The sequence below is a fragment of the Diadema antillarum genome, unplaced genomic scaffold (assembly GCF_040938485.1).
Source record: "Diadema antillarum isolate AM-2024a unplaced genomic scaffold, OU_Dant_1.0 scf00000047, whole genome shotgun sequence".
Lineage (NCBI taxonomy): Eukaryota > Metazoa > Echinodermata > Echinoidea > Diadematoida > Diadematidae > Diadema > Diadema antillarum.
The window spans coordinates 1,776,239-1,789,308 of NW_027270936.1; the positions used below are offsets into that span (position 1 = coordinate 1,776,239).

At 41.8% G+C, this 13,070-nt stretch overlaps 1 protein-coding gene across 2 annotated transcripts in view; it reads right to left on the reverse strand.

The window, feature by feature from the left end:
* Positions 1 to 13,070, reverse strand: part of LOC139715381 (uncharacterized) — a 359,010-nt gene that overhangs the window by 292,281 nt on the left and 53,659 nt on the right. The gene's annotated exons all lie outside the window — the stretch shown is intronic.

Consider the following 13,070-nt stretch of genomic DNA (forward strand, 5'->3'; position numbering starts at 1 on the left):
ATTGTCCCTATTCACTATACTTTACTGTATGTCCTACTAGGCATGTCTTCATCAGCCCTAAGTTCAAACTAGCGGGATATTTTGCAGTGTGGGAGAATAGCCCGATATTGCGAATGTGCATCTTCATCAGCTTGAAATAGCCAGCTTGGGGAAATTAGCCCAAAATTTGACGTATTCGTACTGTGCCTCACTTAGATTGTTATTTCGAAAGTGGATTTCCCTGTGCAAATCTGCCGTATCAGCGTATGTACGATACACAACAGTCTGGTACAGACGTGTTTGGGTACAATAGGTATCAGAAGCACAAGCTCAATCGACTCATGTTCGCCGTGTCCATCCCGATCATGTACGCAATACATGTAATGAGCTCTCAGGTCTATTCTCTACCATTCTGTTAGTGTGCAAACTGTATCAACAGTGACAGTTTACAGAACACCATATCCGTGCGTGATAAGTAGACAGGGGCTTCGCCGGGAAGCAAAATGAAGGGAACAGTTTGTAACATCTGTTGCTTATATGCACCAGCCAGTGCTTCCCCGGAATATATGGTGCGGTGGGATCGAGAAATTTTCCGGCTGATGGAGACACACATGAATTCTCGCTATCGCCAATGACGTAAAAAGTAGCGGACGTTGATTTAAGCATCATTTACGGTGCATTATGGGATAGTTCGGGAGCCAAGTCACTTCCATTTGTACGCGCGTGATACGCGATCATGCTCTTTACATATACAACTCAGAGCTATACAGCCGGCCGACTGTATTCTTGTGTGTACTTTCTGTTTCCTCGAATTGATTTTTAGCTTTTGTATGATTTGAAATTTCTCCATTCCAGTGAAATTGCTGTAAATATGACTATGGGTCGTTACTGCGAAGCTGCCATGTGTTGGGTCATAGGGCGCTGCCGCCACACCACCCCGTTGTTAGCTCTTTCTATGCTAGATATAAGCTAAATAGAGCATGATAGAGGCACTGTCATCTTAGTACTCTACAGGCATACATTCAAGTGCTGTGTACTGCTTACAGTGTACATTGCATATGATGCTACAGTGCCGACCTCGGGAAATGTCACGCGGGCCCCTGGGGCAAATGCGGGAGCCCTTTAGTACGGGCGTACTAGTTCATATGCAGGCGTTTGGACGCTTACAGACGAAGCAAGTCGCCTGCACTTTCGCGCTCGTCTAAACACCCGCATTTGCCCAAGCGCTCCAGCGTGGAATTAATGATATGAAAATCAAACTCTCCCGTCATCTATCGGTTACATGAAGGAAATTAGCTGAAATCGATGCGCGAAAATCTTTTGAAAATTATCAGTAATTTGTTTATGAAGCCACAGAAGGCGTCCGCTGTTGCTGAATATTATTCAAACATCGACATCGTCCGCTAATTATTACGTCGGTGGGCCAGAATATCTTGAATCATCCTTCCACATTGGCTGCGAATCGTTAATTTAATCAACCTTTGACATCGTATTTATTCCGCGAATGAATACTCATTTTAAACAACCTTCAACACCGCTCATTATCGAACATTGTCGCTCATTACCAAGAATATTAACCTGCGACGTCGCCCGCCAATTAGAAATACGGTCTAACTTTGATGTCATCCGCTAATCAGTAAAATAATCAATCTTTGACGACAGACTCTAATCATTAAATGTGACTGTGCACCTCAAAACGAACATAAAGTCGCACACACTGATTTTGCGTGAGGACTGAAAATAAGTGAAATGGGTCAACCTAGCCGAACTTGACTTTTTCATATTTTCTGAAAGAGCCGGTCTTCTTTTACATTATGTTAAAATTTGGTATCATAAAACGGGCAGGAAAGTGTGTTTTTTTAGCAGTTTATCTCGAACATTTTTTTGTAGAATAGTGTGATTATGTGTGTCTTTAGAATCCCTTTTTCATTTCTGAAAAACCTTGTCCACACTCTTCACTTTCAACTCTAATAACTTTTGAAAGGATAGGGCTACTGCTTTGAAAGTTCGCATTAATTATGGACAGAATGTGTTAATGAGGCATGCTTAATTTCAGTTTAATCTAATAATCCCTCCATTGTTGTTACTCTGGTGGTTTGCTTCCTGTTTTTTTGTCCCATTCATCGCACAGCCAGCACGGTTTGGTAAAGATTAAGCGCTTGAATAGACACTGTACTTCAGAGCCTCTTTTTTCAGTTCACACTTTTCCTGAGTTTGTGCTTTCTTTCCAATATTTAGATAGTGGAGGTTAGGAGAGTCCATTTGATTTGAGTTATACATCATTTTAAAGCTTAAAGTCTGCTCTTTCAGAATATGGTCGTAACTAAAAATTCATGTCTGGCGACTTTTTGTTTGTTTTGAGGTGCAGAGTCACAAATCAACCTTCGACATCGACACTTATGATTAATTCAATCAACCTTGGTTATCCTCCGCCAAGCATTGATTTCAATAAACTGTCATACTTTCTCTGCTAATCATTGATATTACAGAACTTTCGACGTCAGCCGCAAATCATTAAATCTCCGACATCAACCGTATATATGATATTTTATTGACATTCGCCGTCGTGCGATACAAGTTGATTTCATAAACCTTCGACACTTTGCCGCTGCTTATTAATTAATTCAATCTCCGACATCGGACGCTTTATACCTATTGATTTACTGAACCGCGACTTCCGTCGCTATTTAATCATTTTAGCAACCTTTGACATTGGTTGCTGTTTATTAAGTTACTCGATCCCCAACATCGGACGCTATACCTTTTGATCTTGAATCAACCTTCGACATCCATTGCTACGGTTACAGTTCCTTATTCCGAAGGTTCATTATTTCGAAGGTTCTTTAGTCCGAAGGTTTGTTATTCCGAAGAATTGCTATTCCGGAGGCTCGTTAATCCGAAAATGAAATAAGGTTCCTTATTCCGAAGTTTCGTTAAGGACCCTATTTCATTTCGGATCAACGAACCTTCGGAACAACGCACCCTATTTCATTTTCGGACTCGCGAACCTTCGGAATAACGAACCCTTTTTCACTATCCGATAAACCAGCCTTCGGAATAGCGAGCCCTATTTCATTTTCGGATTAACGAACATTCGGAATAACGCCACAAAATTAATGTTCAGATTAACGAAGCCTTTTTCATTTTCGGATTAACGAACCTCACTATAGGTATAGGGAATCGGTCGCGAATTAATAATTTTAGCAACCTTTGACATCGGCCGTAAATTGTATAATTTTGCTTGACATTTGACGTCGTGCGATATCATGTTGATTGCATAAACCTTCGACACTTCGTTGCTACTCAATTTTATTCGATCTCCGACATTATGGACGCTATACTTATCGGATTTAATTGTCCTCCGACATTGGTCGCTATTTTATCATTTTATCAACCTTCGACATCGGCCGCTGCTTTGCAGTTTTCTCGATCACCGACATCGGACGCTATACTTATTGACCCTATCAACTTTGGACATCAGTCGCTATTTAATAATTTTATCAACCTTACACATCGGTGGCTATTATTCCGACGGTTTGTCATTCTGAAGGCTCTTTAGTACGAAGATTCATTATTCCGAAGGTTCATTGTTCCGTTAATTTCATTTTCGGATGAATGAATCTTGGGAATAACGCACCTTCGGAAAAACGCCACAAATGTTCGGATTAACAAACCTCTATATAGGTATGGGAAATTGTGTGTTTCGGATTAACGACACTTCGGAATTACGAACCTGCGGAATAACGAACAGCACCCATCCGATTATCAACCTTAGACATCGGTCGCTACTGACTGATTTTATCAACCTTCGACGTCGACCGTAACTCACGTATTTGATTGACATTTTCGACGTCGATCGCTGCTCATTAGATTGACAAACCTTCGAAGTGTCGATCGCTACCTATTTATTTACTGGTTCCCCGACATCTGACTTAGTTACTGATTTAATCTACCTTCGACATCGGTCGGTCATTTGTAAGTGGCCATTAATTGTCTCGAGCTTGATATTTCCCAATGGCGTCCACGTCCAGAAAAAAATCTGAGTCTTAAAGGTCTAATGAGGCGTGAAAGTCCTTTGTGAGATGCTTTTAATTGTGTCATTCACAATAGTGTCACCGTCCCTACGATGGAAAAAAGAGGCGCGGATCTTAAGAAGCCACTTGGGTTGAAGTTTAACACTGTCTGTCTATTCTTAAAGTACCTGATTTATAGGGGAAAAAAAAGAAAAAGACAAAGAAAGGGAGAAAACAAAGAAAACGTAGGAGAGAGAGAAGGGTATGGCAAAACCACCAGAGTGGCTTTACGTAATCAACAAAGCTGCGATTAGCTTTACTCGAGTCCCCGAGAAGTGTTACTACACATGCATGTATAATGTGCATCTTGGATACATGTACTGTAGGTACCCTTCTCTCCTTTCATGATAAATTGTTTATACGTATCATATAACTATATCAATGCATGTTTACGTCGCAATTTATCCAATCAGGGTTTCCCCTCTTTAAGGAGTGCTTGCTTTCCAAGAAAAAAAGAGAAGAAGAATGAAATATGAGCAAAACTGAATGCAGTTTACGCAGCGGTATCAAGCTACATCAATAGCACTCAAAAATCTTCGAGTGATCCCGGAGGTCACTCCAAAACGAGTGAAAATGAACATTTTCACTCAAAATTCACTCCAATTTCACTCTAAATTCACTCTTTTTTAGTATGCACCCCTTCAAGTGTGAATATTTTCACTTTCTTTAGAGAGAGAGAAGGCCTACTGTGCATTGGAATACGAATCTCTGCTGTGCAGCGATATTATAATCGCTATAAAAACGTTCAGTTCGATGAGCTAAAAAGGTTCAGTTCGATGAGTAAAACACGTGCTTGCTCTGCCAGCAGTGAGTGCGCCATGTGGTTCCAACTCATCATGTGTGCCCAGCGTGTTTTCATGTTATGGTCAATGCATGACGTGTGAATGCTTCGACTTGACGCCTGTGAGATTGACAGGTGCCGTTTATGAGAATAAAAACTGTCAGTAGTGACTATCAATCCCAAAATCAGTTGTTATAATAATCAGACTAATTACTTATCAGAGTTATATGTAGTACATGTATTTCGAATTACATAGCTCACAGCCCCTTTATCATCACACTTTTGATACGGCGGACGGAAGGCCGTTAAATTTCATTGCTCCCATGATTCAATACAATCATAGCTTTTAAAAGGTCCAATTAAACAAATTGAATATGAAATCACGGTTACAGCTCGTTATTCCGAAGGTTGGTTAGTAAGGTTCTTTAGTCTGAAGGTTTGTTAATCCAAAAATGAAATAAGGTTCATTACTCCGAAGGTTCGTTAATCCAAAAATGAAATAAGGTTCATTACTCCGAAGGTTCGTTGATCCGAAAATGAAACAAAGCTCGACTTATTCCGAAGGTTCGTAACGGACCCTATATCATTCCGGATCAACGAACCTTCGGAATAATGAACCCTATTTCATTTTCGGATTAACGTCGCACCTTTGGAATAACGAACCCTATTTCATTTTTGGATAAACGAGCCTTCAGAATAGCGAACCCTATTTCATTTTCGGATTAACGAACCTTCGGAATAACGCCGCAAATGTTCATATTAATGAACCCTTTCTCATTTTCGGATTAACGAACCTCTAGGTGTAGGGAATATGTGTGTTTCGGATTAACGAACCTTCGGAATAATGAACCTTCGGAATAACGAACAGCACCCGAAATTACACCGTCTTTATCTTGTTAAGATATAAGAAAAAAAAAAAACCTAAAAAACTGGGATATTGTAGGTCTTTGCATGGCAGTGTCAAACATTCTTTACGCGATGCTGTTGCCCTGTATATTTCGTTGCTGTTCCCACGGCCCTCAGAAAGGGTGGTTCATGAACTTGCGGTGTATCTTTATTGCGTGTGTTCCTAGCTAGTATTTGACACTCACGGAATGCGCGTACAGAATGGTAGGCTACATACTTGTGCTTTTGTTGTTGCTGAACATTTTCCCCTTCACAGTGATTGTGTAGCATGATCGTTGAGCATGTTGAGATGGTGTTTGGTTTTGTCTAGTGCGTTGATTACTGTTACCATAATAGATGCATGTGTGCTATGCAACAATCTGAGGTCTTTGCTCCGCGCTGCCTTCTTGTTTACAAACATTGAATCTTGGTGAACTTCACTCATCGTCCCCACGCTAACATGCAAAAGAAGAAAACACTACTGTTCTTGTTTATGTGTACCAGTGAACAGAAAGTAGACCTGTAAACTGTGCCGCCAGGCCCTAGCTGTAGTTTGTTTTGATGCGATTGTCACTGCTCGTCTACTATTCGAAGCGAAATGAAAATCAAACTAGAGATCTATTACTGTACTTTCTTCGAGAATGCATACAAAACCAGTGGGGAAAATGAAAGTTATTTGGCTAAGCTCAGGCAGCGTTCTAACCCCCATAATTATAACGCAATTTGTGGTAGTACTTGCCAACGCTGTGTTTTTTGCTCAAACTTTACTCTCTCAAACTTACGGAGTTATGGGATATAACCTATCAGAATCTTCATGTAGTATTTCTTGTGATTTTGGTGCAAGCTGGCAATATTGATTCTTGAGACACTTCTATGGTCCATCAGCACCTGATTCTCTTTATGTGACGATGTGCCCGTGAAAAGCATTCAAACTTTCCTATGTTTCTGCTCTTGCATTAAAGGCATATTAATTGTCCATGTACATGAAACAAAACCCCCAGCTTTAGTACTTTAATATATAGTTCTGAAATGTGAATTATAGGGATAGAAACAACCGCTGAAAAAAAATTGAATCCGTATGATCGAGAATACAGTACACAATGTGAACGGTTACAGTTCGTTATTCCGAAGGTTCGTTATTCTGAAGGTTCGTTAATCCGAAAATATGATGAGGTTTGTTATTCCAAAGGTTCATTAATCCGAAAATGAAATAAGGTTCGTTATGCCGAAAGTTCGTTAATCCGAAAATGAAACAAAGGTCCTTATTCCGAAGGTTCTTTATGATTTATTGAGAGAAATACTGATATCTCCTTATTCTTTTTAGCCTTAGTACAAAAATTTATGTAGGATGCTTTGCACAACGGACCTATACACATATGCATCACATGTGATATCTAAAACATCTTTTAAATCACTGCTCCCAAAGGTAAACATGACCTTTAACTACTCTGATATTTGTGTGTGTGTGTGTGTGTGTGGGGGGGGGTAGTCTTTTTCTTCTTTTTTGTTAGAGTTTATCTTAGTTGATTTTTATACAGTGTACCTCTTGCGGTGCACCTTTCCTCTTTGTTATATCACTTCATCTGTTTCTACATTTTGAAGAAAAGTAATTTGTTCAAGCATTGTGTATGTCCTTGTAACCGTAATGTGTCATTTTGCGGCAATGAGTTGGTTCTAGTAGGCCCTATTATCACTGTGAGATGTTATTTGTAATAATGTGTTGAGAATTCTGATTTCTGTTTCTGAACGTAAGGAAAAGGACGAAATGATTATTTTGATAACCGATGTGGATGACTACCTTTTATCAGTGATTTTGGTGTGAAAAGAGACTTTGCTCAAAGAGACGCTTCTTTCAATTTCCCTCTTCTCATGAATGGTCAACGAAACAAAATACATCACAATGCAATGTGACTCGCGTGCATTTAGCAAACGAAATGTCTAGACCTCCTTTAAGTTCAAGTAAAATGCTCAAAACACAGAATAATAAAGCAGACAAACTAACAAACATGGAATTAATGACCGCAGACGTAACGTAGGAAAACCTGACACCCATGCTTGAAGAAATTTCCACAAAAGCAGAGCGCCAGATAAAAGAATGCATGCGCGTAGTCCTTTCAGGTTGTAAGCCTTGATATTGGGAAATCAGCAAATGTGATGCGCTCGGTCGAAATGCGTATGTCGCAGTAAATGAAATTTTAGGCATGCCTATACATGCATATACTTGAGTTCTACATACTCTTATCTTTGCAATGATACATAAAATGGAAGATTAAACGAGAACTTACCGTTTGAAGTTTAATATTAATTTTATGAGTAATTGGAGGGTGAGATTACGTCATATATGAGATCCCGCTAGTGCGCGCGCCACTAAATATTAGAAGCAAGAATGTGACCACTGATATAGGAAGATAACGAGAGATTAAGTTACCGTTTGAAATTTGGGGGAGGGTGAGGCGGGACGTAATCTCACCCTCCAATTACTCATAAAATTAATATTAAACTTCAAACGGTAAGTTCTCGTTTAATCTTCCATTTTATATCGTAATTTCGTGAGAGATTACGTCATATATGAGATTTCGAAGCCAGTGGTTACATTCTCGAGGCAACCCCCCCAAAAGGGGTAGGGAGCATACCTTAGACAGAGGTTCCATTGCAATTCTCATTCAGGCTGAATGCTGCATAGATATTGTGTCTCCAAGAGTTCACAAGTTCAGGCAGTTCAAGACATGTCTGCTCAAATCTTAGGGCTTCACAGTCTATTTTTTGATAATTGTTTCTACAAAGTTTTTCTCAGCAGGACAGGGCTTGTTGTAGTACTTGCGAAAGGTTCTTTCGTTGGCCCAACCGGCTTGCGCAAGTATCTTAGATACTGAGAAATTTCCCTTAATGGCTGCGGAGGTAGACGCTGCCCGAGTAGAGTGCGCCTTGTAGATCCCTGTATCAATACCCGCAGCCTCCAAAACCTCCTTAATCCAGTGAGCGATTGTTTGAGAGGATACCCTGTGATACGGTTTCTTGTAGCTAACAAAAAGGTACCGTTCACTAGCTCTGATCCTGCAGGTCCTTCTGATGTATTCCTGCAAGTACCTGACCACACAAAGTCTCCTGTCTGGTGGGTATGCCTGGAGCTTGACACTGTGTGAGTAATTTCCAGGCTTGCTCTGTTTTAGGAGATCATGAAGGTGAAAAGTGACTGCATTCTCTCTTAACACCATATCATCCAAGCTTAGGTAGTGTAATGATTGAATCCTTTGTGCTGAGATTAATGCAATAATCACACACAATTTAAGCGTCAATTTTTTCAGGTCCAATACGTGCGCTGGGGACCAAGAACGAAGAAAATTGAAAACAAGGTTAACGTCCCACGTTTCCATGTATCTAGGCTTGGGTGGGCGTAGCTGAAAGACTCCCTTCATAAACCTCTGGATAAAGGGATGGTTTCCAACTGTAAACATAGTATCTCGAAGTATCACAAATGAAGATAGAGCACTCCGTGCTAAGTTTATGACACTGTAACCTGCCCCTTTTTCAAAGAAAATGTCACTCAGGAATTCCAGGACAGCTTGAACATCTGAATACAAGTAGTTGCTGCATTTCTTGTCACAAAATGCTTTCCATTTGTTTATGTACACTGCATACTGTTTCTTAGTCCCTTTTCTCCAAGAGGAGGCCATTACAGCAATTATCCGTGCATTCAATCCCGCATCTCTGAAGGGGTTGCACAGAACCTGCAAGCAAGGAGATCAATCTGAGTGTGAAGTGGGTGAGGAGTGTTAGAAACTGGCAATGTTAGTAAGGATTCACTCCTATGAATAACAAGTGGTTCCTCATTCATCATCCTGTTAAGGAGAGGAAACCATGGCTGGCTTGGCCATTTTGGGACTACTAGTATCCCTGCTGCATTATCAGATTTGATTTTTTGAATGCACTTAGCAACTAAGCAGAAAGGAGGAAATGCATAAAAGTACCACTTTCCCCAATCGAGAGTAAAGGCATCAACAGCCTTGGCATGTGGGTCGGGCAGCCATGTGACATAGTTCTCTACCTGCTTGTTAAGTCTGGAGGCAAATAGGTCTATTTCTGGTGTCCCAAAACGTGAGGTTATTTCTTGGAAAACTGTGCGGTCAAGCATCCATTCTGTGTGGTCATTGAAATTTCTAGATATGCGGTCTGCCTCCACATTCAGCTTTCCTGGCAAGTGTGCTGCTGTGACCCAAATTTTATGAGTTTCACACCACTGCCAAATCTCTCGGGCTGCCCGATCACAGTCAAGGGATTTAATGCCTCCCATGTTGTTAATGTACGCAACAGCATTACTGTTATCTAGCCGTAACAAGACATGAATGTTTTGTGAAATAGAACAGAAGGACTTGAGTCCCATGCCAGCAGCCAGGGTCTCCAGATAATTAATCTTATTCTCCCTGGCTTTTTGCAGCTCATCTTCATTCCATCTACCCCCTGTATGGGTGGTATGATCAGATGCCCCCCAGCCTTTGCCACTGGCATCCGTGCACAATTCGAGCATAGGTTTAGGGTGTCGTAAGGGTGAGAAAGCAGACTGCACATTGTCTATCCACCATTGCAGCTCTTGTTTTGCTTCCAAAGATAGGCTCATTTTTCTGTCAAAATGCCCCTTATTCATTTTGAGTGCTTTGATTTTGTCCCTTTCTAAAGCCCTGTAATAGAGCTGTCCACACTGGACTGCGGGAAATGATGCTACCATTTTCCCGATAATTCTAGCCACCTGCCTGATACTGGGGTTTGCTATTTGCATAAGTTCAGTGCACAAGGACTGTATTTCCTCTGATTTGTTATCAGGCAGTCGAATTGTCATGGTCTGAGTATTGAGAATGAAACCAAGAAATTGTATTTCTTGAGTGGGGCATAGTACTGATTCATCTGGGTGTACCAAGAACCCAAGTTGTGCAAGGATGCTAGTGGTTTCCAAAACCGTTTGCAAAGTTTGATTCTCACTTTCTCCAATAATGAGTATATCGTCAAGGTACCCAATTACTACATGCCCTTGCTCTCTCAGTAATGTGAATGCAGGTTTCAGTAGTTTAGTGAACAACCTTGGCGCCGTGCTCAGGCCATTAGGCAGTACTTTGAATTGCCAAAGTTGATTTTTCCAGGAGAACTTTAAGAACTTCCTGTGTGCTGGGTGCACAGGTACTGTATAGTACGCGTCCCGAAGGTCGACTGAAGCTAAGAAGCTATTTCCTGAAATGAGTTCAATAGCAGTATGGATATTTTCCATCTTAAAATGCTGGTACTGGAGATGTTTGTTGAGATCAGACAGGTCTAGGATAACGCGTGTACCCCCATCTTTTTTAGGCCGTGTAAAAATATTAGACACGTATTCTCCAGTTTCCCTCTGGCACTGTTCAATTACTCCCTTGTCATGGAGTTTCGAAATTTCGAGATCAATATCAGCCTCTTCGGCTTTATCACATCGAAAAAGGTAAGGGGATTTAGTTCTAGATGGTACACCCATCTCTTTACTGAATTCAAGCCTGTAACCACTTACAGCATTTAGCACATGTGGGTCTGAAGTAATTTTGCGCCACTTTGGGAAGAATTGCTTCAGTCGACCTCCTACCAGAGTTCTACATTATCATGATGACATAGCTTTGCATGATCACTAGAAAGGGATGTTATAGTTACCTCGTCAGTTGAACTGGAGGTTATCGTGCTCTCTTCATCCCTGAGCCTTGCTTGCTCCCGCAGTGCGGTTGGTGCTGGCTGGGATGTGTGAAGGTGTGGGGAGCTGGCGGCTTCCCCCTCCCCTTGGGGCGCTGGCCTAAAAAAGCATGGCTGGTAGCTCCAGTCCACGGTCCTTTTGCACCTGTAGGCCTAGTCACATCACTTGTGCTTGCACGAGATGTAGTCCAGCCCGCGTCGCGGTACTGTTGGGGCAAATTCGAGCTTCCTGATGTAATCTTGCTCCTGCCCTTGCCATATGCACTCCTGCCATAGTCATATGGGCTGAAACGCTGCTTTTTGTATTGTCTGCTATGCTCACTCCTGAGGACACCCTCAGTTGCTTTTTGTTCATCTCTTATGTCTTTCATTTGCTTTCCCAGGTTGTCACCGAAAAGGAATTTGGAGACCGGTGTAGAGGGCTTGCAGAGATGTTGGAATTGATAACCAATGTCTGGTTTCATGAATTCCTTACGTAAGGAATTTAGCTCAAAGTTCGCACTGCACAGAAGTGCTAGTGCATCTTGTTGCTGTTCAGTAATATCCTGTGCTGACACTGTATGTATGTAGGCATTGATGCCTCTCGTGAGATTCTTTTGGAGTCTCTGAAATTTGAGGTCTCGTGTCTTTGAAAAGGCAGGTAGCCCATTCCAGATTCTTTGGTTGACTTTCGGCACATCCACCAGCTCACAGTTGCTGGGAATGGGGTATTTAGTGATCGTTTCATCTACAATTTGTACCACTTTGGGCTCAAGCTGGTGGGTCAGAAGGTAGGCTGTAGACTTAGCAATTTCTGGGTCAATGGGGGGACCAACTTCCTCAGCCACAGCAAATTTGGCTGCAATGTTTGGAACTTTTTCCACTACAGGAGGGGAAACTTCGCCTTCTTCAATATCAAATTTGTCATCCTGACAACTATCCCCTTGACCTGGTTGGATAATCACAGAGTGTTCATCCATATCTCGGCCCAGAAATGGTGCCGCATATTCATCATCATAATGGCAGTCAGTATCTGCCGAGTCTGAAGGGGAGTATTCAGAACGAGTCCTGATACTCTTTCCATTGCCACCGCCTTCACGGGCTGGTGTCTGCTTTGCCGACTGTGCCTCCACAAATTGAACAACCACAGCTAATTGGCCTTCAAGCTTGCCGAGTCTATCCTCCAAAGTTGAAACTTTAGAGGCCAGTTTGGCAGGTGGTTTCACTGTTTTGTTTGCACCAGTACTACCACTAGGGTTAGCACTGCTTGTAGTTGCAGTAGTACTATTACTAGTACCTGCCTTGCCGGCTCTAGTAGGCGTTTTACCTTTGGCTGTTGCAGTTTTCTGCTTGCACTCTTGTGCGTGTTGTTCTCCGCGACCCCCGCCGGTGGCTGCCGGGGACGCAACTGCTGTCAGCAGCGGTGGTGCGGCTGCGCCGCCCACGTTTGGAACGTTGGTCGAAGACATAAATTCCGTTGCTGTTCAGCTGAACAATGATCGTAAAAACCAGAAAAAACCTGGCAAAACCTCCCGTTGAGGTAACTTTAGCTATTATGTCTATCCAACTCGAACGAAACTTGAATTTTCAAGTGCAATTCCGGCGAATTTTCCGATGCACAGAATTTCGCGTGTAAGCAAGATGGCGGCGACTAACGAATTGAGTGGCGCGCG